We start from the raw sequence: 26,795 nt of genomic DNA on the forward strand, positions 1-26,795 counted from the left end.
GGCAATGCCAGGAAACAAAACAAAATTGATTTAGAAATTAAGATGATTAATTAAGAAGTACGAAGAAAGGACAAAGTTTGTCATCTGTTGCAAAGGAATTAGGTCTCACTGGTTCAACAGTGAGTACTATTTTAAAGGACAATGCACATATAAAAGAACATGTCAAAGGATCAACACACTTAAATCGACAGTGATCACAAAACAGGTTTCAGGTGTTATATCAAAGATGGAACAGCTGTTAATAATATATGGACGGAAAATCAGATTCAGAAGCGAGTGCCCCTGAGTCCAATGATCGTTCAAGCAAAAGGAACAAGTATTGATAAAGATATTAAGGATAAGTACGGTGAACCCCAAGCCAAGTTCGTGGCAAGAAACAAGTGGTTTAATAGGTTTAAGCATTGTGCTGGTTTCCACAACGTTAAAGTATGCAGTGAAGTTGCCAGTGCCGATTCTGCAGCTGCAGAGAAATTCTGTGATGTGTTGGGAAAAATTATTGATGAAGGCGCTGCCTTATTCAATGCAGCAAATTTTTAACATTGATGAGACTGCTCTGTATTGGAAAAAAAATGCCGATCTAACAAACATTGCCAAAGAGAAAAATACAATACCAGGTTTCAAGGCATCAAAAGATAGGGCCATGCTCTTGCTTGGGGCTAATGCAGTGGGAGATTACACATTAAACCACTGCTTGTGTACCATTCTGGAAATCCTTGCGCATTTAAGGGCATCAATAAAGCCACCCTACCTGTGCAGTTCCAGTCGAACCAGAGAGCATGGATAACAGTATCTCTCTCTTTGAGGATTGGTTTAAATGCTGCTTCATTCCCAAGGTTGAAAATATTGTAAAGACAGCGATGTTCCTTTCAAGATTTTGCTTCTATTAGATAATGCTCCTGGACATCCTATGCATCTAGATGATTTCAATTCGAACATGAGAGTCATATTTCTACCGCCAAACACGACTTCACTCATCCAACCTATGGACAATGGTGTTATTTTTAATTTAAAAGCATACTATTTACACACAACATTTGCTCAGGCATTGTCTGTCTGTAGCAGACGGTGAGAAAAATTTTACGTTAAGAGACTTTTGGAAATCTTACAATATTTACCACACTATCTTAAACATTAATAAGGCCTGGGTGGAAATTACTAAAAGTTGTTTAAATGGCGCATGGAAGAAAATATTCCCACCGCAAGTAAAAGGCTTAGATGGATTTTAAAAAGATGAACCATATGAAGAGGTTACAGATAAGATTGTAAAGGTTGCAGAGCTATTTCAGTTGGAGGTTGTTGCCAAAGATGTGGAGGTGTTAATAGAGGAAGAAGAGAAGGAATTATCTAATGAAGAACTTATTGACTTGCAGGCAGTGATAGTGAAAGAAGAAAATGCTGACGAAGCTGAAGATGAACCAAATCTGGAGCCAAGATGCTTCATCACCAGAGAGAGAGATGGCAATGGCGAGGTTTGAGAAGATGGATCGTGCAGTGAATGATTCTTAAAAGTTAACAGAGGGGTGAATGATATGCTTGCTTGCTACAAATAAATCTACAATGAAAAGAAAAAAGCCACCATCCAGTCATCCATTAATATGTTCTTTTGTAAGGTTCAGTGGCTGACCCCTTCTAAATCTACACAGCCCTCAACCTCCACAGTGGTGTACTTTTCAGCTGAAAATGTCGATTCTGGCAACGATGCTCAAGAGGTAAAACTTACTGATGTTATGGCTGTCTCCTCCTTTTTTGTAATTTTATAATTTTGAAATTTTTTTAAAGTGCAAGCTTTTCTAATTTTTCCTGTGCATGAGATAAAAAATTGAATAAATACAATAAATAATTCTATTTACATGTTCATCAAACATTTATTTTTTGATTCAATCAATTAAGCGAGCACAGTTGTGAGTGTTGCGCAAGCATGGGGGAAATTCTGACTTACGCAGCGTTCTGTGGAAAGCAACTCTTACATAAGTCGGGGAGTTCCTCTATATAATATCAAAATTATTTTTTGCATCCAATTCCTTTGTGACCACATCATAGTATCCAATCAAATTGGTCAGACAAGACAAGACAAGACTTCCCCTTAACAAACCCATGCTTTGTCTTAACTATTATTGCAGTCTTGTCTAGGTGATCTGTATCACTTCTTTAACCAGTGATTCCATTACTTTCCCTGGAACAGAAGTCAAACGAATAGGTCTATAATTATTTGTGTCACCCTTTGAACTCCCTTTGTGAATTGGGGATACATTTCAGATCTCCAGTCTATGGAGAACTCCCCTGAATCTAAGCATGCTCTGATAATTATGGCTAAGGGTTTGCTTACTTCCCTTGCTGCTTCATTCAGTGTAACTGGACAGATTCCATCTGCGCAAGGTGAATTTTTTTTTTATGTTCAACAGTTTCTCCTCCACTTTGCTCTCCATTATTACAAAATCATTTAGCTCCCTGTTAGAGTAAAGTAAACTTCTGTCCTCCCCTTCCTTACAGAATTCCTCATGTATGAATGTAGATGCAAAATACTCATTCAGTTTGTCAGCTATCTGAGCAGGATCATCAACAGTCAAACCACCAACATCAAGTGGACCAATCTGATTCATCCCCTTCCTTCTAAAGTTTACATAACTAAAGCATCATTTTTTCTTTGCATCCTTTGCCAAGGATTTCTTGTAATCAGCCATCGCTTGCCTAACTTCCTTTGTGACTTGATTACAGACTAGCTTATATCTGCTATAGACTTCTGTGTCACATGCTGATTTATATGTATCCCACACATTTTTCTTTTCTGCCACGTGCCTTGAACAGTATTTCCTAGTTGAACAGTATTTCTTAGTTGGTATAAAAAGCCTAGTAGCTTTAAAGATTAATTCCATGAAGGCCTCCCATTTAGAATAAACTGTTTCGAACATCATAATTTGATTCCGCTGTATAGAATTCAGAAACTGCCTGAGACCACTGTAGTCACCTTTACGAAAACATAAACCCTTCCCTTTACCCCTCATGGTAGGTACATCTTTAAGTAAATCCCACATCAGTAGACTGGGTTCACTGTCACCTAGTGGTTCCTTTATCTGCAAATTCCTAATGCATGAGTCATCACTGCTGACAATCAGATGAAGAGTATTACCCACTCTGGTTGTCCCTCGAACATGTTGCTGTTTAAAACAATCCTCCAACAAATCCACAAAAGTACTGCTAGCATGCAAGCGACAAACCAACAAGTTTCAATCAATATCTGTAAAGTTAAAATGCCCCATTACAAGACATTCTGATTTACTAACCACCTCTATTTCTCTGCACAGTTGCTCATTATACTCATCAGGTTCATTAGCCCTATAACACGCTCTTACTCTCATTTTCCCTTTCCTAGTGTTAAGGTCACACCATGTCAACTGGATGCACTTCCCTAGATTTTATGTGTTTATGCCCAAGAGAGAGAGAGAAAGCAGAAGGGAATCACCAAGAAAGAGCAGAATGATGATATCCAGCTCAGGATTTTTAATAATGTATTAGTTCCAAAAAAATAATGTTGCAAAACAAGTGAGAAAGTTCATTTTCTGCAGAGCCAAATTGAATATTTTTCATGAAACCATGGTACAGTGCATGAAGAGTAGAGTCAAAGGTTTCACTGGTAAATGGAATGGAACAATGAAAGCAGAAGCAAAAGTAATTAATGTGATGATAACAATACTCTTTTGTGCTAATCAGAAATTCATCCACATGGGGCAAAAAAAACTGTATCAAACTATTAACGTATTGATTGATTTAGTGTGAGATTACCAAGTACTAAATCAATGCATTAATGGATCGGCACAGGTTTTTTTTTTTTTTTTTTTTTTGTCCCATTTGTTCTTAATACTCTGTACTGAAAACTGAATAATTATACATAATTATACTGGGTTAATGCAATAGATGAATATATTATTTGCATTAAATCAGCAGTGCCACTACAAAATACTGAATACACATTATTCTTTTTTTTTTTTTTTTTTTGTTAGTTGTTGGCGCATCGGCTTCTGTGGCCATAATGCACCTCCAAAGGTTTTTGCTGTACTTTGATCCAAGCCTGAGGCGGGATTCAAACCCGCGACCTTTGGGTTGCCAGGCAGGCACTTTACCCACCCAGCTAGCCCGGTCAGCTACACATTATTCAAGTGAAGTAAAAAGTTATTATTTACTCAGAATTATAAGAGAAAATTATTCGTTCCCCATTACCATTTTTTTTTTTTACAGTTTTGTATTTAACACCCAATTGCAGCTATTTCCAGAAGTTAGGAATCATTAATTTTTTTCTACTTTATTATATAATATAATACAAATACATTATTATTTTTATTCATATATATATATTTTTTTTTTCACCCTTTTTTTTTATTCCTTTTCTTTTTAGCCTCTGTCAGATCGACTATGATACATACACCAGCTCACTTTTTCTGTCTGTTGCATATATGTCATAACAGAAACAGAGGCCTTGCTTCTTGCAGTATTTCCTTTGGTGATTGGTGATGTAGCCCCTTGATGATGTAGTTAAAATATAGCATTAAGTACTATTTGTATATTTTTGTTTAATTTTATGTAATTTTCTTTTATTTTTCAGGCATATTCTAAATTTTTTTCCATTGTAACTATACCTGACAAGTCAGCACCCTTACTCATACACTTATCAAATCTATATATATATAGATATATTTATATATACACACACACACACATGAGGTGTAGCAATAAAGTTTTTGGATTGGAGCAATAAAAAGAACACAAAATGAAGGAACTCAAGAATGGCTTTATTTTTATTCAAAGTAATCACCACCTGATCGAATGAACTTATTACACTAATCTAAAAGTTGCTGAAATCAGTTAATGAAGGTGTCCAGAGAGAGAGAGAGAGAGAGAGAGAGAGAGATGATGTTCAGTTTGGTGGTTATAATTCTCTTTATGTCCTCAACAACCCGAAATCTCACTTTCCTTTGAGGGCAGAGGGAAAGAGAAAGAAGTCTGCTGGTCTAGACTGGGAGAGTGGGGGGAAAATGGTTGATCAGTACAATGCCATGTTTCATCAGAAATGGGTGCAAAACCCGAAATCTCACTTTCCTTTGAGGGCAGAGGGAAAGAGAAAGAAGTCTGCTGGTCTAGATTGGGAGAGTGGGGGGGGGAATGGTTGATCAGTACAATGCCATGTTTCATCAGAAATGGGTGCAAAACAGATGAGGGCACTGTTGTGCAGTAAGAACCAGCTACCTTTCTCTCGAAATTGCACTTTGAAATTAGAATGTAGCATTTATTTTCTCCCCTTCAGGTAAAAATTCCTTTTGAAACAAATTGTTTGTCGAAAAACACAAATCAGCATCATCTTGATCCTGGGTTCCCATAAACAAAACTTTTTGGACCTTAATGGTGATTCTGAAGTCCACCGCATGCTCTGACATTTTGTTTCTGGGTCGTACTGAAACACCCAACACTCATCTCCAAGGAAACTGGATTATCTCAACGTCTGGATGAAATCTTCACATGATGATACTCTTTTGCTTCTGCTCATACATGAGGCTGTGCAGCACAAATTTTGCACAGACCTTCATTTTCCCTAAATTTTCATGAAGAATTTTGCAAATTGTCCTTAAAAAGGTAAACGGCAGCCATTATCAACTCACTCCAGGATAGAAGCCTGCGCAACAATTCATGCTGAGGGAAATGGACCATAATCTGCCATGCTGGTCCAGTGCGGGTTGGCAGATTGACCATATTTAGTAGTCAGAGGCTTGAATCCCAGTCTACTCAAAGAGCGTGTGCTACTGCACTCAGCGCTCCTGACCACTTGGCTATGGAGGCCATTTCCTTATTCATATTTCCTTGTTTTCTTATTCATATCCAAATCATCAGCCATTATTCTGAGGGATAAATGACAATCTCTTGCCACAATTTCCCGAACTTTTGCAACTGTCATCATTTCAAAGACATCCACTTCTTGGTTCATTGCGAACGTCCTCATGTTCTTCTTTGAACCACTTATACCATTCAAACATACCAGTACAACTTAATGTTTCGTCACTATGAACAGTTTTAACATTTCATATGTTTCTGTTGCAGATTTTCCCAATTTAAAGCAAAATTTGATATTTATTCATTTGCTCCATTGCAAAATTGTTACATGGAATGTTAATGGGTGCAAAACCCGAAATCTCACAAAACCCGAAATAAAAACTGGTTGTTACTTGAAACCTGTTAGCCTATTGGCCAACAGGTTTCAAGTAACCTTGGTATCTGTTGGAGTAAGTTTGAACTACAACATATTATCTCTGTTTATTTTCAAACTCATCAAATATGACTGCAACAGCACTAGTCTGGGAACTTTATCCCCATACCTTTTATATACACACAGTGATTTTGCCCTGCATTAGCAATGCCTATCTACCATATGACTATATGCTGTTTCATGACAAAGGCATTGCAGATATGCGATTCGTCTTTGATGAACATGTCTAGGGTTGATTTTCTCTGCCCTCTAGGGGAGAGGGAAGAGAAGAGAAAGGGAGAGGGAAGAGAATCTCTTCCCTCTCCCCCTTTTAATTCATGTTTTTTTCCTTTTGTTTGCCTATCAAATGATTACTTGTTTACTTTTTATTTTTTCTCCTTCTTTTACTGTTATTCTTTCCTCTATTATGTTTTTCATTGCTGGCACCAGCCTTGCTCTGGTGTGGGATTTATTTATTATTTAAAAAAAAAAAAAATTTTGACTGCTATCAATTCCTTATTTCTATCATTTTTATTAATTTTATTTAATTTCATTTATTTATTTTTATTTTAAATTTTTTAATTCTTTTTATTAACTTTCTAATTCCTTTTATTATTATAATTTTTTTGTTTACTTTACTATTTTATTTTATTTGCTCATATTTTGATTGGTTTGGACATTCAGTAAGTGACACTTGAGGTTTGCCGTGGTTCTTGCTCAATTGTGATCTGCCTCCTCATGGTGTAGGCAAGTATCAAGATGCATCCCCCCCCCCCAGTGATGCCATCTTTCAGCAGGATAATGCACCATGCCACACTGCCCGGATTGTTCGAGACTTGTTCGCGGAACATGAGGAAGACTTCCAGGTATTGCCCTGGCCTCCAAATTCCCCAGACACCAATCCCATCGATCTGCGGCATATCAACCATGGACCTTACAGAAGTTAAAGCATCTGCTGGTTATGTGTTGGTACCAGATACCACAAGAGCAATTTAGAAATCTTGTAGTGTCCATGAATCACATCACCGGATATTAGCTGTTTTCGCTGCATGTGGAGGACCACCATCATATTAGGTAGTGGTCATAATGTTTTGGCTCATCGGTGTAGATGCAACAGTATAAATTGGTCCGTCCCCCATATTGCAGCAAATAGAACTCTTAAGATGTTTCGTTTTTTCAGCATCTGGAGGTGGCTGAGGAAAGTTTTTTTAAATGCTACACCTAGGAAGTGGTCCCTTTAAACTATAGGAATTACTTGATAGTCCAGTTAGAGCTCTGAGAATGGATGTAGATTACATCTTCCAATAGCTTTTTGAGATGAGAGGCAGAAGCAGAAGTCTTTCTACCCTTCAAGAAAAAGGTCAGGAGGAGATACTGAGATCATCTGCATACAGGGTGGTAGATTCTGCATTGCTGAGTTAAATTTTATGAAAAATAAAAAGTGGCGCTAAGTGCTGAGCCCCATGGGATCTCTTATGCTTGAATAAGTTTGTAAGTTTAGCATTAGTAGATGCATATGATGCAAGAAAGCAAGCTTATGCACCATCAGCCAAAAAAAAAAAAAAAAAACCCCACTCCCATTTCAACCCTCCATTCATTCCAAATACCTGTCCAGCTCAGCCTTAAATTTATTTAGGCTATCAACTTCCACAACAAAGGATGGAAGTCTGTTCCACTAACTACCCGCTGGCTAAAGGCAAACTTCCACACATTAATCCTACAACTGTCTTTCCTCAATTTGAATTTATGCCCTCTAAGGTGATTATTCTGAGCAAGAGGAAGAATCCCATCAGCATTAGGCATGCTCAAACCATTAAAGACTTTATACACCTCAATCAGATCACCTTGCAGGTGGTTATTCTCCAGATACTGTAATTTGCAAAACTTAAGCCTCTCTTCGTAAGAGCAACACTTTGTTCCATTGACTAATCTTGTTGCCCTTCTCTGTACTCATTCCAACAGCTCTACATCCTTCTTAAATGAGCCTCCAGACCCGTATACAGTACTCAAGGTGTGGCCTGACCATGGCCTTATACAAAGGGATAATCACCTCCTTATCCCTGCCAGAAAAATTCCTGTATATCATTGACAAGACACCATGAGCTACTCTTGCAGACCATCTGCATTGCTCAGAAAACTTCATATCTGCCTGCATAATTACCCCCAGGTCCTTTTCATTCTCTATCATTGTCAGGGTAGTACCAGAGAGTTGATACGTTACTCTGGGATTACAGCTTCCCATATGTAGTACTTTACATTTGTCAATGTTAAACTTCATTTTCCACCTCTCAGCCCATCTGCTTAACTTTTCTAGATCCTATTGTAGCAGCATACTGTCATTAGTGTCCTTAACAACCTTGCCAACCTTCGTATCATCTGCAAACTTGAACATTAAGCTTGATATACCATTATCAATATCATTTATACATATAGAAAACAACAATGGACCCAACACTGAACCCTGAGGGACTCCATTAATAACATTAGTCCACGAAGAGCAGTTGTCCATTGATTACCATTCTCTGTCTTCTCCCACTCAACCATCCCTTTATCCATAGCAGCAATTTGCCCCCAATGCCATACTGCTCCAATTTGTGCAGCAGTCTTCTATGTGCAGCAGTATCAAAAGCCTTTCTAAGATCCATATATATGATATTAGCATTAGCATTAGTAGAGGCATTTGATGCAAGAAAGCAAGCTTATGCAGCATCAGCCAAAAAAAAAAAAAAAAACCTACTTCCACTTCACCCCTCTGTTCGTTCAAAATACCTGTCCAGCTGAGCCTTAAACTTATTTAGGCTATCAACCTCCACTACAAGGGATGGAAGTCTGTTCCACCAACCAACCACCCGCTGGCTAAAGGCAAATTTCTGCACGTCTATCCTACATCTGTCTTTCCTCAATTTGAATTTATGCCCTCTCAGGTGATTCTGAGCTAGAGGAAGAATCCCAACAGCATTGAGCATGCTCAAACCATTCAAGGCTTTATACACCTCTATCAGATCACCTCGCCGGTGCCTAGTCTCCAGACACTGTAATTTGCAAAACTTAAGCCTTTTTTCGTAAGAGCACCCCTTTGTTCCATTCACTAATCTTGTTGCCCTTCTCTGTACTCGTTCCAGCAGCTCTACATCCTTCTTGAAATGAGGCCTCCAGACCTGTATACAGTACTCTAGGTGTGGCCTGACCATTGCCTGACACAAGGGAATAATCACCTCCTTATCCCTGCTGGAAAAATTCCTGTATATCATTGACAATACTCCATGAGCTACTCTTGCAGCCCGTCTGCACTGCTCAGAGAAATTCATATCTGCCTGCACAACCACCCCCAAGTCCCTTTCATTCTCTACCACTCTCAGTGTAGTACCACAGAGCTGATACGTTACTCTGGGGTTGCTGTTTCCCATGTGTAGTACTTTACATTTGTCAATGTTAAACTTCATTTGCCACCTCTCGGCCCATCTGCTCAACCTTTCCAGATCCTGTTGCAGCAGTATAGTGTCAGTAGTGTCCTTGACAACCCTGCCAACCTTTGTATCGTCTGTAAACTTGGACATTAAGCTTGATATACCATCATCAATATCATTTATAAATACAGAAAACAATAATGGACCTAACACTGAGCCCTGAGGGACTCCACTAATAACATTAGTCCACGATGAGCAGTGTCCATTGATTACCACTCTCTGTCTTCTCCAACTCAACCACCCCTTTATCCATAGCAGCAATTTGCCTCCAATGTCACACTGCTCCAATTTGTGTAGCAGTCTTCCATGTGCAACAGTATCAAAAGCCTTACTAAGATCCAAGTATATAATATCAAAGCTATTCCCTGCATCCAGTTCTTTTGTGACTGCCTCATAGTATCCAATCAAATTGGTCAGGCAAGACTTCCCCTTAACAAAACCATGCTGTGTCCGAGCTATAACTGAAGTCTTGTCTAAATGATCCTGCAGTGCTTCTTTAACCAGTGCCTCCATTAATTTTCCTGGAACAGAAGTTAAGCTCACAGGTCTATAATTACTTGTGTCAGCCTTTGATCCTCCTTTGTGGAATTGGGGTCACATTTGCACATTTCCAGTCTATGGGTACCCCTGAGTCCAAGGAAGCTCTCATAATCAGCTTACTTCCTTTGCTGCCTCCTTTAATATAACTGGATAGATCCCATCCACACCGGGTGCCTTTCTTGTGTTTATCTTCAACAGTTTCTCCTCCACTTTACTCCCAGTTATTTCAAGATTCTGTAGCTTACTGCTAGAGTTGAATACACCTCTGGCATTCCCCTCGCTGAATAACTCCTCATGTGTAAATGTCGATGCAAAATATTCATTTAGTTTGTTAGCTACCTGAGCAGGATCATCAACACTTGACCCATCAATATCAAGTGGACCAATCTGATTCATCCCCTTCCGTCTAGAGTTTACATAAGTAAAGAACTCTTTGCTGTTTTTCTTTGCATCCCTTGCCAAGGATTTCTCGTAATCTGCCTTCGCCTGCCTAACCTCCTTTGTAACTTGGTTGCATATCAACTTGTATCTATCATAGGCTTCTGTGTCATGTGTTAATTTGTAAGTATCCCATGTATTTTTCTTCTCTGCCATATGCCTCATTAGTTCATCTGACATCCATTTTGGCCTAAACCTTGAACAATATTTCTTAGTTGGTATGTAAAGCCTAGTAGCTTCCAAGATAAGTTCTTTGAATGCTTCCCATTTTGAATTTGCTGTTGGTAACATCATCAGTTGGTCCCACTGTATAGAATTTAAATACTGTCTCGGTCCATCTTAGTTGCCTTTACGGAAGCAATAACCCTTCCCTTTACCCCTAATGGTAGTTACCTCTTTGAGTAACTCCCACTTCAGCACACTGTGATCACTGCCACCTAGTGGTTCATTTATCTGCAGATTCTTAATGCATGAAGAATCACTGCTGATAATCAAATCAAGAGTATTACTCCCTCTAGTTGCCTCCCGAACATGCTGATGTAGAAAACAATCATCCAATAAATCCACAAAAGCCCTGCTAGTGTGTGAGTGACCAGCCCCCAAATTCCAGTCAATATCTGGGAAATTAAAATCTCCCATTATAGGACTCTCTGATTTACTGGCCCACTCCATTTCCCTGTACAGTTTCTTATTATACTCATCAGAGTCATTAGGCCTATAGCACACTCCTACTCTCAATTTTGATCTCCCCATGCTTATGTCACACCAAACTGACTCAACACTGCAATGTCCAGCGATGTCGACTGGCTTCACTTCCTTGGTTTTTATGTGTTTCTTAACTAATAGCATAACCCCACCCCCCTTCCTATCCTGTCTATCCTTTCTGTAGATTGTACTCCCCAAATTCCAGTTCTGCATCCCTTATATCTGTGTGACACCACGTCTCTGATATCCCAACAATATCTGCCTTTGATGTTTTGAGCAATACCTCAAATTCATCAAATTTATCCTAGCATCGGTGTACACGCAAGTATACCTGCACCTGTTTCTATTCTTAGCTACCCTAACACAACCCATGTGTTTACTTGTACCGCAATGGCTCCCAGCAGTCTCTGAAATATCATGCATCTTGTTTTTCAGGCTTGTGCTCATTCTAATAGAAGCAGTGCAAGAATCTCTTTCACCTCTGCCAGTGGCTACTGTCAATCTATTGGTCTTTGTCTCCTCCCAAGCTAGCAGTTTTCCGACCCACCTAACAGAATATCAAAGTTATTCTCTGCATCCAGTTGCTTTGTGACCACCCAGTTGCTTTGTGACCACATCATAGTATGCAACGAAATTGGTCAGGCAAGGCTTTCCCTTAACAAAACCATGCTGTATCTGAACTATAACTAAGTCTTGTCTAGATGATTCTCTGTGCTTCTTTAACCAGTGCCTCCATTAATTTTTTTGGAACAGAAGTTAAACTAATAGGACTATAATTACTTCTGTCGCCCTTTGATCCTCCTTTGTGAATTGGGGTCACAGTTGCACATCTCCGGTCTATGGGTATCTCCCCTGAGTCCAAGGAAGCTCTCATAATTATGGCTAAAGGTTTCCTTACTTCCTTTGCTGCCTCCTCTAATATAACTGGATAGATCTCATCCACCCTGTGTGCCTTTTTTAAGTTTATCTTCAACAGTTTCTCCTCCACTTTACTCTCAGTTATTACAAAATCATCCAGCTCACTGCCAGAGTTTAAATCACCTCTGGCATTTCCCTCCCTGAATAGCTCCTCATGTGTGAATGTAGATGGAAAATACTCATTTAGTTTGTTAGCCACCTGAGCAGTATCGTTATCCAATGGACCAATCTGATTCATCCCTTTCCTTCTAGAGTTTACATAGGTAAAGAACTGTTTACTGTTTTTCTTTGCATCCTTTCCCAAAGAATTCTCATAATCTGCCTTTGCCTGCCTAATCTCTTTTGTCACTTGGTTACAGACCAGCTTATATCTATCATAGGCTTCCATGTCACCCATTAATTTATATGTATCCCATGCATTTTTCTTCTCTGCCACATGTCTCATTAGTTCATCTGACATCCATTTAGGCCTAAACCTTGAACAATATTTCTTAGTTGGTATGTAAATCCTAGTAGCTTCCAAGATTAATTCTTTGAATGCCCCCCATTTTGAATTTGCTGTTGGTAACATCATCAGTTGGTCCCACCATATAGAATTTAAATACTGTCTCAGACCACCATAGTTGCCTTTACGAAAGCAAAAACCCTTTCTTTTACCCCTGATGGTAGTTACCTCTTTGAGTAAATCCCACTTCAGCACACTGTGATCACTGCCACCTAGTGGTTCCTTTATCTGCAGATTCTTAATGCACGAAGAATCACTACTGACAATCATAACACGAGAATTACTCCCTCAGTTGCCTCCTGAACATGCTGAAGTAGAAAACAGTCATCTAATAAATCCACAAAAGCCATGCTAGTGTGTGAGTGACCAACTCACAAATTCCAGTCAATATCTGGGAAATTAAAATCCCCCATTATAAAACTCTCCGATTTACTGCTCCACTCTATTTCCCTGTACAGTTTTTTTATTATACTTATCAGAGTCATTAGACCTATAACACACTCCTACTCTCAATTTTGATCTCCCAGTACTTATATCACATCAAACTGACTCGATACTGCACTGTCCAGCGATTTCGACAGGCATCACTTCCTTGGATTTTACGTGTTTCTTAATAATAGCATAACCCCTCCTCCCTTCCTATCCTTCCTGTACACATTGTACTCCCCAAATTCCAGTTCTGCATTCCTTATATCTGTATGACACCACGTCTCTGATATCCCAACAATATCTGCCTTTGATGTTTTGAGCAATACGTCGAATTCATCAAATTTATTTACCAAACTCCTAGAATTGGTGTAGATGCCAGTATACATGCACCTGTTCCTATTCTTAGCTATTCTAACACAGCCCATGTGTTTACTTGTACCACAATGCCTCCCAGCTGTCTCTGAAATACCTTGCATCTTGTTTTTCAGGTTTCTGCTCATTCCAATAGAAGCAGTGCAAGAATCACTTTCACCTCTGCCAGTGGCTACTGTTAATCCATTAGTCCTTGTATCTCCCCAAGCTAGTAGTTTTCCAACCCACCTAACACTGCCTCGATAGCATCAGCAAATATTCTTGCACCCTTTCTATTTAAGTGTATCCCATCTCTGTAGAAGTAGTCTCTCCTGTTAACAAGTACAGACCAGGCTGAAAAAAATTCTACCCCGTGAGCCTTGTACAATCTTTCCAGGGCCGAATTGATCGACAAGGCTTTCATCATATTCTTCCTGCTATCGTGTCTGGGCAGAATCGCAGACACTTTCAAATTCAACCCAATTTACAAAACAGATGGTTAGGAAGTTGAACCTGAAAAGTCCATTTGTTGAATCTGAAAAGTCCAAATAACAAGTGCGGGATATTGTCATCACGTTTGCAAATTGAATTTTAATTCTATTTTAATTAATTAATTCTATTAAACAGAGCTTAAAAATAGGAAAGAAGAGAAGGTTCTGAAAATTTATTTTTGTTTTTTATATGATTTCACCATAATACTGTAAGGTAAAAACCCACAGAATTCCAGTTATCGGTATTATCGCAAATGCAATAAATCGAGTTTACTACCTGTTTATAATAGCTTGTGCTAACGGAAAAGCCTAATAAACTGGAAAGTGGAATTGTTTTACGATTGTGACCTACAGAAATGTGCTTTAGAAAAATATCACAAAGGCATTCAAAATTCATTTTTATAACAAAACATAGCAATAAACGGTGAAAGTGTGGTGCATTTTAATGATTTCAAAGGCTGATTCTACTAACCGGTGATCACTGGTGCCTTCTTATTTCGCTGTACAATGGCTTACGATTGTCTCCGACCGGACCACGTGGTCTTTTGTCTCAGCCAATAGCAGCATTTGTAAACATGTTGGGCACGTGTTTTGTTTTCATATCCTTAAGTTCAAGTGATTTTTTTTTGTGCTTACTTTCCATAAATTTACTGTATCGAATTCTTGAACGTACAACACTGCATAATATGGTCCCTAAAGAGCGCAGTAAGAAGAAAATTTCAATTAAAATTAAACAAGAAATAGTGAAAAAACATGATGATGGTGCTAAAATTAGTTCATTGGTGCGTGAATATGGTTTTTCACAGTCAACCATTTCTACCATAGTGAAACAAAAAGAAAACCTTAAAAAAGTTAAAGTAAGTGATGAATCTAATACAGTCGAAAAAGGCAGAGAACTGATTGTAGAAATGGAAAGGCTTTTGTTGCTGTCGATAAAAGAAAAACAAATGAAGGGTGATACAGTTCCTGGAACGTGCAAAGCTGATACAGTTGTGAATGTGCAAAGCAGATTTCTGAGGACTTAAAGACTAAAACACCTTCAGCTAGTGATACACGATATGGGGACTTTAAAGCCAGCAAAGATTGGTTCGACCATTTTAGAAAAAGGTCCGATATTAAAAGTGTCATAAGGCATGGTGAGGCTTGCAGTGCTGATCAGGAAGCAGCTGAAAACTTTAAGGTGGAGTTTCAAGAGCTCGTTGAGAAGGAGGGTTACCTTCCTCAACAAGTCTTTAATACAGACGAAACGGGCCGCTTTTGGAAAAGGATGTCTAGGCGAAAATACATCACAAAAGAAGAGACCTTGTTGTCTAGTCATAAGCCTATGAAGGATAGGCTTACTCTGCTGTTAGGGTCCAATGCCTGTGGTGATTTTAAACTTAAGCCAATGTTGGTTTACCACTCAGAAACTCCCAGAGTGTTTAAACAGCAAAAGGTCATCAAATGCAGGTTGGGTGTTTTATGGCGGTGTAACAAGAAGGCTTGGGTGATACGATACCTCTTCAATGAATGGGTATTTGAAGTGTTTTGTCCTTCAGTCAAAGGTTACTTAGAAAAAAACAAACTTCCTTTAAAGGCACTGGTAATTTTGGATAATGCTCCAGGTCATGATCCCCAACTTGCCCGATCTCTGGAGGAGCAATTTAACTTCATTACTGTCAAATTTCTCCCATCCATAATCTTACAGATTATGGATGGGAGAAATTTGTCATTGCATAATCTGTAATGACAATTTTATTGCCCCATTATTCTATCTCACTGAGAGTGCCACAGGGAAGCATTCTCTCCTCACTGTTATTTGCTGCAGCTCCGGAACCATTTTTTGCATCTCATAAAGACAACTTTATTACATATGCTGATGACCTGAAATTCTTCGTCAAATCTAAAGATCTACAACAGGTTAAGCAAACAAATCAACATGAAATAAAATGAAGAATCATAAATGAACTGGAGCATTACCTTGACTGTATGAAATAAAATGAAGAATCATAAATGAACTGGAGCATTACCTTGACTGTATGAAATAAAATGAAGAATCAGAAAGCCCCCGGGGAAGATGAAATTACTGTAGAGTTGTTAAAATTGGGAGGAAGAGACATGGCACAAAAACTGGAAAAACTCTTCACAAAATGCATTAGAAAAGGTGTGATGCCTAAGGAGTGGAATAATTCAATCATAGTTTTGCTGCATAAGAAAGGAGATAAATCGGAAATTGGAAATTATAGACCAATTAGCTTGTTATCTACAAGTTTTCCACATATTGTTATCCACATCTACAAGTTGTTCACAAAGATCATTACTAAAAGATTAGAAACAATACTTGATGAGAATCAACTGAAAGAGCAAGCTGGCTTTAGGACAGGATTCTCAACTATGGATCACCTTCACGCAGTATCACAGCTAATGAAGAAAGCAAATGAATATAAAACACCATTATGCCTGGTGTTTGTGGATTATGAAAAGGCATTTGACTTCATACAGCATAAGGTAATATTTCGGGCACTGGAAAGACAAGGCATTGATACCCCACATATTATGATTTTGAAGAAAATATATGAGAACGCTACCTCCTTTATTAGACTAGACAAAGACAGTAGTAAATTTAAAATTGAGAAAGGAGTTAGACAAGGAGACACAACATCTCCAAAACTGTTTACTGCTGCCCTTGAGGAAGCTTTCAGAAGATTAGACTGGTCGCAGAAAGGAGTCAATGTGAATGGAGAGTACATAAACCATTACAATTTGCAGGTGACATTGTAGTCATAAGCCACGATCCCAAAGAATTAGAGGAAAATCTTAATCAGTTATGCAGAGTTAGTAAGGATTTTGGACTAAAGATGAATATGTCTAAAACAAAAGTAACGATGAACAAGTATGCCAAAGAAAGGGATATAATGATTGAAAGAGCAGTAATTGAAAAGGTGGAGTCATATACAAGTCACTGACAAGTGACACTTAAGTCAGTGTATAGAAAGGATATCAGTGTATAGAAACAATATCAGTGTATAGAAAGTACAAACAGGATAGGAAGGGAGCAGGGATTATGCTGTTAATTTAGAAATATGTAAAATCTAAGGTGGAACATCGAGTTAACATTGGTGGACAGTGTAATGTTGAGTCAGAGTGGTGTAAAATAAGTACTGGGAAAGGAAAAATGAGAGTAGGAGTATGTTTTAAGACTGACTCTGTAAGTACAATGAACAACTATACAGAGAAATAGAGTGGGCCAGTAAATAAGAATGTCTTATAATGGCGGATTTTAACTTCCCAGATATTGACTGGAAATTATGGGTTGGTCACTCGCACACTAGCAAGACTTTTGTGGATATATTGGATGATTGTTTTCTGCAGCAGCATGTTCGAGAGGCAACCAGAGCAATACTCGATCTGATTAACAGCAGTGATTATTCATGCATTAAAATTTACAGATAAAGGAGCCTGTAGGTGGCAGTGATTACAATGTACTGATGTGTTATTTACTTAAAGATGTAACTACCATCAGGGGTAAATGGAAGGGTTTTTGCTTTCATAATGGTGGCTATAGTGATCTCAGAGATTTTTTTAAAATTCTATATAGTGCAACCAACTGATGATGCTACCAACAGCAAATTCTAAATGGGAAGCATTCAAGGAAGTAATCTTGGAAGCTACGAGGTTTTTAATACCAACTAAGAAATACTGTTCAAAGTTAAGGTCCAAATGGATGTCAGATGAACTAACAAGACTTGTGGTAGAAAAGAAAAATGCATTAGATGCATATAAATTATCAGGTGACAGAGAAGCCTGTGGTAGATATGAGCTAGTTTGTAATCAAGTCACAAAGGAGGTTAGGCAATCAAAGGCAGATTATGAGAAAATTTTGGCAAAGGATGCAAAGAAAAACAGCAAACAGTTATTTACTTAGGTAAACTCTAGAAGGAAGGGAATGAATCAGATTGATCCACTTGATATCAATGGTTCGACTGTTGTTGATCGTGCTTAGATAGTTGACAAACTGAATGAGTATTTTGCATCTACATTAATACATGAGGAATTCTATAGGGAAATGGAGGACAGAAGCTTTTTTTAAACTCTGATAGGGAGTTAAATGATTTTGTAATAAGTGAGAGCAAAGTGGAGGAGAAATTTTTGAAGTTAAACATAAGAAAGGAATCTGGGGTGGAGGGGATCTATCCAGTTATATTAAAGGAGGTGGAAAAGAAGTAAGCAAACCCTTAGCCATAATTATGAAAGCATCCTTGGACTCAGTGGAGATCCTCACAGACTGGCGAAGTGCAAATTTATCCCTAATTCACAAAGGGGTGACCAAAATGTGACACAACTAATTACAGACCTGTTAGTTTAACTTTTGTTCTAGGGAGAATCATGGAGTCATTGGTTAAAGAGCATTGCAGGATCATCTAGACAAGATTGCAGTAGTAATTCAGACACAGCATGGGTTTGTTATGGGAAAGTCTTGTCTGACTAATTTGATTGGATACTGTGATGTGGTTACAAAGGAACTGGATGCAAAAAAAATTTTGATATATACTTAGATTTCAGAATAGCTTTTGATACTGTTGCACATGAAAAACTACTGTACAAAATTGGGGCAGGTATGGCATTAAGGGCAAGTTACTACAATGGATAAAAGGATGGTTGATTGAGAGAAGAGAGTGGTAATCAATGGATACTCCTCTTCTTTGGCTAATATTATTAGTGGTATCCCCCAGCGTCCGGTGTTTGGACCTATTGTTTTTTTTTTTTTTTTATGAAACCCCCAAATACAAGAGGTATTGAAACCTATAGTACTTAGTATCGTGCATGGGTTGGAGGGTGAGAAGATGAAAGAAGATAATTTTTGACATTAGACTTGAACTTCTGTACATTGTAATTTTCAGGAAATACTTAAGATGGAAGTTTGTTCCAGAAAATAGAAGTTGAAGGAATAAATGAGGAAGAAGAAAAGTTGGTTCTGTGAGTTTCACAATGGACAGTAAAAGGATGTTGATGAGTTGCAGCACGTGTTCGGATTGCTTTGGAAGAGATAGAGGGAATTATAGAAGCCAATTCAGAAGAACAGTGGCCGTGGAAGTATCTATAGAAAAGGCATGCAGCAGAAACAGAACGTGTTTAAGACAGAGAGTGGAGAGACTCTGTTAGAGATGAGTCTTTAATTAATATAATTGCCCTCTTTTGAATGGAATCTAGTAGCCTCAGAGAGGTTTTGGGGGCACTGCCTCCAAATATTATTCCCACAACTGGGGCGGTGCTGCCAGATGTGTGAATCAGATTGGTCCACTTGATATCGATGGTTCAACTGTTGATGATCCTGCTCAGGTAACTAACAAACTAAATGAGTATTTTGCATCTACAGTCACACATGAGGAGTTTTTCAGGGAGAGGAATGCTAGAGGTGAATTAAACTTAGTCAGTCAGTGAGGTAGATGATTTTGTAATAACTGACAACAAAGTGAAGGAGACATTTTTGAAGATAAACATAAGAAAGGTACCTGGGGTGGATGGGATCTATCCCATTATATTAAAGGAGGCAGCAAAAAAGCAAACCCTTAGCAATAATTATGAGAGTTTCCTTGGACTCAGGGACGGTACCCATGTACTGGAGATGTGCAAATGTGATCCCAATTCACAAAGGAGGATCGAAGGGCAACAAAAGTAATTACAGACCTGTTAGTTTAACTTCTGTTCCAGGGAAATTAATGAAGGCACTGGTTAAAGAAGCACTGCAGGATCATCTAGACAAGACTTCAGTTATAGCTCGGACACAGCATGGGTTTGTTAAAGGGAAGTCTTGTCTGACCAATTTGATTGGATACTATGATGTGGTCACAAAAGAACTGGATGCAAAGAATAATTTTGATATCATATATTTGGATGTTAGAAAGGCTTTTGATACTGCTGCACAAATTGGAGCAGTGTGGCATTGGGGGCAAATTGCTGCTATGGATAAAGGGATGGTTGAGTTGGAGAAGACAGAGAGTGGTAATCAATGGACAACTGCTCTTCGTGGAGTCCCCCAGGGTTCAGTGTTGGTTCCATTGTTATTTTCTGTATTTATTAATGATATTGATGATGGTATATCAGGCTTAATGTTGACATTTGCAGATGATATGAAAGTCGGCAGGGTTGTTAATGACACTAATGACAGTACGCTGTGCAAAAGGATCTAGAAAAGTTCAGCAGATGGGGTTAGAGGTGGCAATTGACAAACATTGACAAACATTAACATTGACAAACGTAAAGTACTGGATATGGGCAGCAGTAACCCCAGAGTAACGTATCAACTGTGTGGTACTATACTGACAGTGGTAGAGAATGAGAAGGACCTGGGGGCAGGCAGATATGAAGTTTTACTGAGCAGTACAGATAGTTTTGTTTGCTATTTGGTTTTAGGAGCATTAGCAACTAAGGCCATATTGCTCCGGGGATATGTTTTTGTTTGTTTGTTTTGTTTTGTTTTTATTGGCGCATTAGCTACGGAGGCTATAATGCGCCAAGACCAAGTCGTATATAAAAAATTTTTAAACTTTCAGTGACCTACATAGTTAGGTCACTATGTCAAGATGTATAAAAGAAACATGTAAATTTTATATAAGATCAAAAATGTTTATTGACTTTAAAAAGGTAAAAACAGCAGACACATGGTCATTGTCAGATAAAATCTGACTGAGTGTATACGGCTCAGTCAGATGATTAAAAGCGGTAAAACGGATATTACCAAAATCTGGACAATCAATTAAAATGTGTCTCACAGTTAAAATTGTGCCACAGGACACACATAGGAGGGTCATCAGCCCTCACCGGGGATATGTGGTGATCATTCTATGACCTTTCCGCATCCTCCATATTTGGTGGTCATGGACTCGAACCCCAGTCTAATCAAGAAGCGTGTGCTACGCACTGCTGCTCCTTCTCACCTGGCTACGGAGGTGCCAGTACAGACAGTCTGCAAGAGTAAAGAGTAGCTAATGGTGTCTTGTCAATGATATACAAGAATTTTTCTAGCAGGGATAAGGAGGTGATTATCCCCTTGTATAAGGCAATGGTCAGGCCACACCTTGAGTACTGTATACAGGTGTGGAGGCCTTATTTTAAGAAGGATTTAGAGCTGCTGTAATGAGTACAGAGAAGTGCAAAAAGATTAGTGAATGGAACAAAGGGTTGCTCTTACAAAGAAAGGCTTAATTTTGAAAATTACAGTGTCTGGAGAATAGGCACCTGCGAGGTGATCTGATTGAGCCTTGAATGGTTTGGGCATGCTCAATGCTGATGGCATTCTTATTCTTGCTCAGAATAATCACCTGAGAGGGCATAAATTCAAATCGAGAAAAGACAATTGTAGGATACATGTGCGGAAGCTTGCCTTTAACCAGCGGGTGGTTGATTGTTGGAACAAACTTCCATCTGTCATTGTAGAAGTTGATAGCTTAAATAGATTCAAAGCAAAACTAAAGAAATATTTGGAGAGAGTGGATGTGTGAAATGAGAAGGTTTTTTTTTTTCTTTTGGCCGATGCTATATAAGCTTGCTTTCTTGCATCATGTGCCTTTACTAATGCTAATGCAAATGGTAGGGTGAATTTGAGATCTGTACAGAGTGAATAGCTGATTGGAAAACCCAGTTTTTTAGAGGAAGCAATATTTGTAATGAGCTTATGCCGAGAGAGATTAGAAGTAAAAGTAATCCTCAGTAGAGATATATGATCTTGTCAAGAAATCCGATTGTTATTAAAGATGAGCATAGGAGAAGAAGAATCCTTTTTGCGAGATATAAGACAGAGCTGAGTTTTAGAAGGATTGAAATCAACTAAGTTATCATTGCTCTACTGGAGATCAGCATGTAAGGAATTGGTAGTGGATATTCCAAAAGTTGATATTCGATGGAAGAAGGTCATTAATATACAAGATGAAAAAGGTAGTGGAAAGAACTGATCCTTGGGGGACAACCAGCATTAGTTGAGAAGTTAGAAGACACAGAGCCATCTACCATCACCCTCAGTGAGCAATCAGAGAGAAAACTGGATAACCAATTACAAAAAAACATTTGGCAAACCATAAGATCTTATTCCATAAGATGGAATCTTGTTTAGAAGACCTTTATGCCAAACATGATCGAAAGCCTTTGAGATGTCAAGAGCAACTGTTTGAGTTTCACCAACCATTTCCATTGAATTTATCCAAAGATGGGTATGAAAAATCAAAATAACACCAATGGATTGACACTGACAGAATCCATACTGGCAATTGATCAGATGGAAGGTTTCTAGACAGTTTAAGAGTTGGCAGTTAATTGTTTTCTCCATTACTTTGGAAAGAGTAGAGGTGATTGTAATGGGACGATAATTGGATGGGAGGGATATGTCACCCTTTTTAGAAACTGTCTATATATATATAGACAGTGTTTATAGCACTGTCTATATATAAAAGCATCTTTGAGACAGACCTGTCAATCACTTTTTTGTAGTACAGTCGATTCCGGTTATTTGGGACACATCGGGACTAGTGCATTTTGGCCCGATTAAGCGGCTGCCCCAATTATCCTAAGTTTCACGTAAATAGTTAAAAATACAATGCCCTCCCTTTATGATTGGTTCACTGTACAATCAAATCATGTTGTGATGGAGTCACCATTGTAAAGTACTGTTCACTATACGATATGTAATAAGCACCAGTCATTGTGATAACGTTTGTGAATTGAATTTTAATTCAATTAAACAGCGATTCTAATTAGCGAAAATAGGAGGAATATTATCCACAGGCTATAAAAGTAAAGATATATTAAGTACAAATTTACCCTTTATTACCTAACCAATTAAAAAAATTAAATGATACGTGAAATTTGGAAGAATTAATACGTACTGTAATATGTACATATTAACTAAACTAGTTGACATTTCTGTTCACTGTCATTTGTGGGTGAGGGTTAAAATTTAAAACAGTAAAAAGATAAGCAATCAATAACAAAGAACACGGCACACACAAATTGCAAGTAACACGATATGCGCAAGTGAGAACTGAGTAACAAATTACGAAGCTTTAAAAATAGGAATGAAGAGAAGATTCTGAAAATTATTTTTTTTTATATGATTGAAGATTCCATAGAAGTGTAAACACATTTTACCATAATAACCCACAGAATTCCAGCTGGCTGTCGGTATTATCGCAAATTCAATAAGATCGAGTTTACTATCAGTTTATGATAGATTTCACTAACACAAAAGCGGAGGCGCCTCCGTAGCCAGCTGGGAAGGAGTAGCAGTGCATAGCACACGCTTCTTGATTAGACCGGGATTCGAGCCCGTCACCACCAAATATGGAGGATGCGGAAAGATCGGGGAATGTCCACTGCATATTCCTGGAGCAATATGGCCTTAGTCGCTAATGCTCCTAAAAACCAAATAACAACAACAACTAACACAAAAGCCCAATAAACAGGTGACTGCTAATTGTTTTTATTGTTTTATGGTTGTGACCTCCAGAAATCAGACTGAACTACGTGGTACGGTCGGAGACAATCGTAGGGTAATCTTCAGTGCTGCGGTCTCCTGCTCCTATTAAACGGGGCAGGAGACCGCAATTTGTCCCAATTAAGCAAAGTAAACCCTGGCTATTTTCTGGGTTCTGTTTTTTAAGATTTGCCCCAAATAAACGGCTGCCCCAATTAACCGGTGGCCCAAATAACTGGAATCCACTGTATAATGCAATAGCAGTTAGCCCCATTTTGCAGAAAGAAAAAAAGTGTGCAAGTGAAAAAGCACTATTTTCCAAAATATTCTTTTATACAGGGTGTTTCAAAAGTGATGGTTAATAATTTAAAGGTGAACTGTACAGACTACAATATGCAAAAAAAGCCAAGTAAACATGGGTCCTTAAGTGAATTGTTTTCGAGATATTGCACATTCCTAGTTGGGATCCACCACCGACACGGTTAACTGTACAGAGTTGGGATCTGCCACTGACTTGTTTGTTTAGGTTAGGTTATGCTCATTCTCTCCATTTCCCCTCTCTCAATGCTCTGTGATGTAGCAGGCATACTAGTACTTGTCAGATAGTCAACATGGAAAGAGGTTACAGCAACGAAGAGTATGCAGACATGCACTTCATGTATGGTAAAGCCAACAACAGTGCACGCAAGACTGCACATTTGTACCAAGAAGCATTTCCTCACCAAAGGCAGCCCAACAGGTGCACATTCATCAGGGTACATCAACACCCAATAGAACATGGACGCTTCACACATGGAGTACAAGCAGGTAGGCCCAGAAGCATAACACCTAATGTTGAGGAAAGGGTGTTAGAAAGAAAATCATGTAACATCCGTAAAATCCTGTGGTGTTTAAACCAAAAATTAAAAATATATTATCTTATGTTTAATAAAACCACCCTTAGCAAAGGATTCACAGCTTTTTGCTAAATCAGTGCTACCATAGTCAGTGGTGGATCTTAACAGAAAATGTGCATTATCTCAAAAACGGTTCATTTGCAGCCCAATGTTCACTGGGACTTTTTTTCTTATTTTAGTTTATACTTTTCACCTTTAAATTATTGACCATTTTTGAAACACCCTGTATATAGATATCTTAATGAAAGTCTCATTATGAGTTTAGGTCATTCAGTTTCATCAACTTCTAGATTTGAATTGCAGAGTTCTTCAAATTCTGCTTAGGTGAGCCCACATTGCATCCTTTCTTGTTGAAAGGGGTATACCCATCCCACACCAATTACTGAAACTTTGTACGTATAAAGATAACTGCTGTTACTTGTGAACAGAGTTAACAGAATACAATCTGTAGAGTTTCCAGAGAATCTGTACATATAGGTGTGTGCAGTCAGACATGAAGTTCCCCGAACAGTGCAGATGGGCTGCTAGGACAGCTCAAGGGGTTTTGTCAACAATATACATGAATTTTCCAGCAGGAATAATCAGGTGATTATACTGTTGTGTAAGCCAAGCCTCATTTTAGGAAGGATGTGGATTTGTTGAAAAGTGTGTAGAGAAGATCGATGAAATCAGTGAGGGGAACAAAAGGGTACTTCTTACCGAGAAAGACTTCAGTTCTGAAAATTGTAGCATCCGGAAACCAGGCACCTGCAAGGAGATCTGACTGAGGTGTTTTAAAGCTTTGAATAGATTGAGTATGCTAAATGTTAATGGCATCGTCACTCTTGCTCAGAATAACACACAAGGGGGGGGATAAATTTAAATTGAGGAACAGAAGATGAAGATGGTTGCAGGACAGATGTGCAGAAATTCACTTTCAGCCAGTGGGCAGTTGACTGTTGGAATGAACTTCCACCTAGTGCTGTGGAAGTGGGTAGTTCAAATAAGTTTAAGAAAGAACTAGATAAATTATTAATGCAGATAGGCAGATGATGTGGGAAGTATTTTTTTTTAAATTTTAGCTGATGTTATATAAGCTTGCATCATTTGCTAACCCTAATACGATGTCCATAAACCTCCTTTACAAAACAAAAATATTATTACGTGAATAAGTACAAGATATAAACCTGAAACCACTTCCAGGTGATAGAGGATATCTTCAGATTTTTACTCACCAAAGAGAATATGTGCACACTGAAGTAGATGGCAACATAATAGCAAAACTGCAATCATGGCGGAATATGGCCTTTTGTGTGATCAGTTTGGGCAATATGTATGGACCTCTCTTCTTTGGAGAAACTACTGCCACAAGTATCATGTCTCTGAACATGTTACAGGCATTCCTCATGTGTCAACTGCAGGATGACAATGATGGCATCTGGAGTTTCCAATAAAATGGAGCTCCACTACAAAGAAGATTGTGCATACCTGAACACATTTCCCGATAAGAGGAATGGAAGTAGCGGACCCATTTTGTGACCCTCACAATCACCTAATATAGTTCTGTTAGATTCTGTTCTCTCAAGATATTGCGAAAAACCATGTATATGTTCCAACTATGCCAGGAACCATTACAGAGCTTCAACAATGCATTTGTGAAGCAATCAGCTGCATTAACAGGGATATGCTGTTTTGAATATGGAAGGAATAGGATTATAGTTGGACATCTGCAGAGTAACTAATATCACCTTATTTTTATAATTAAAACTTGAAAAGGGTTATTGGTATAAACAATATTGATTACAGCAAGTTCTTATTATTATAATCAGTTATATGGAGACTGTTTAAAAAGTTCTGAGGCTGTATCTTTATTTGGAATAAGGACTTTCCATAGCATTAGGAATAGTTGGTTTTCGAAATAGTGCTTTCATATTCAATTCAGTCTTGCAGTGTTTTTGAGACCTGTGAAACAGGGCATTTTTCAACATGCTTTTTAGTGTAGCAGACCTGACTTTTTTCATTTCCTCCTTTCTACCAAATTTTCATAGCATATTTGTTGCTGCCTATGATCTCTCTCTCCTTTTTGCACCAAGTTCAACAATCATGGGGGGATGAGTCTCATTCTACAGAGGAGAGGGTAGATGAGATCATTGTGGCTGAATTATTCAGTCTCTGGAGAGGGTGGCTACATGAAAATATCTGGTTTTTCATCCAGTAAACCAAAAGGAAATGGTTCTTAAAGTCAAGTAATTTTTTATCCAGTTGGATGAAAATCTAACCTGATGTGTCAAGTGGCCACAAATATCTAACCTCATATTTTAAGGTTAGAAATGCCTAAAAATTGCATAGATTCTCTCCCTGTGTGTGTGTGAGGGTGGATGATCTAGTGATATGACTGTTAG

The 26,795-nt window shown here is 38.3% G+C and overlaps 1 protein-coding gene across 1 annotated transcript in view; it reads right to left on the minus strand.

Annotated features, from left to right (window-relative positions):
• LOC150081819 (RIMS-binding protein 2-like) overlaps positions 1-26,795 on the minus strand; it is a 1,020,459-nt gene that overhangs the window by 21,130 nt on the left and 972,534 nt on the right. The gene's annotated exons all lie outside the window — the stretch shown is intronic.

Source organism: Mastigoproctus giganteus, chromosome 8, assembly GCF_048544385.1.
Source record: "Mastigoproctus giganteus isolate SK-2022 chromosome 8, ASM4854438v1, whole genome shotgun sequence".
In the NCBI taxonomy this organism is placed as follows: Eukaryota; Metazoa; Arthropoda; class Arachnida; order Uropygi; family Thelyphonidae; genus Mastigoproctus; species Mastigoproctus giganteus.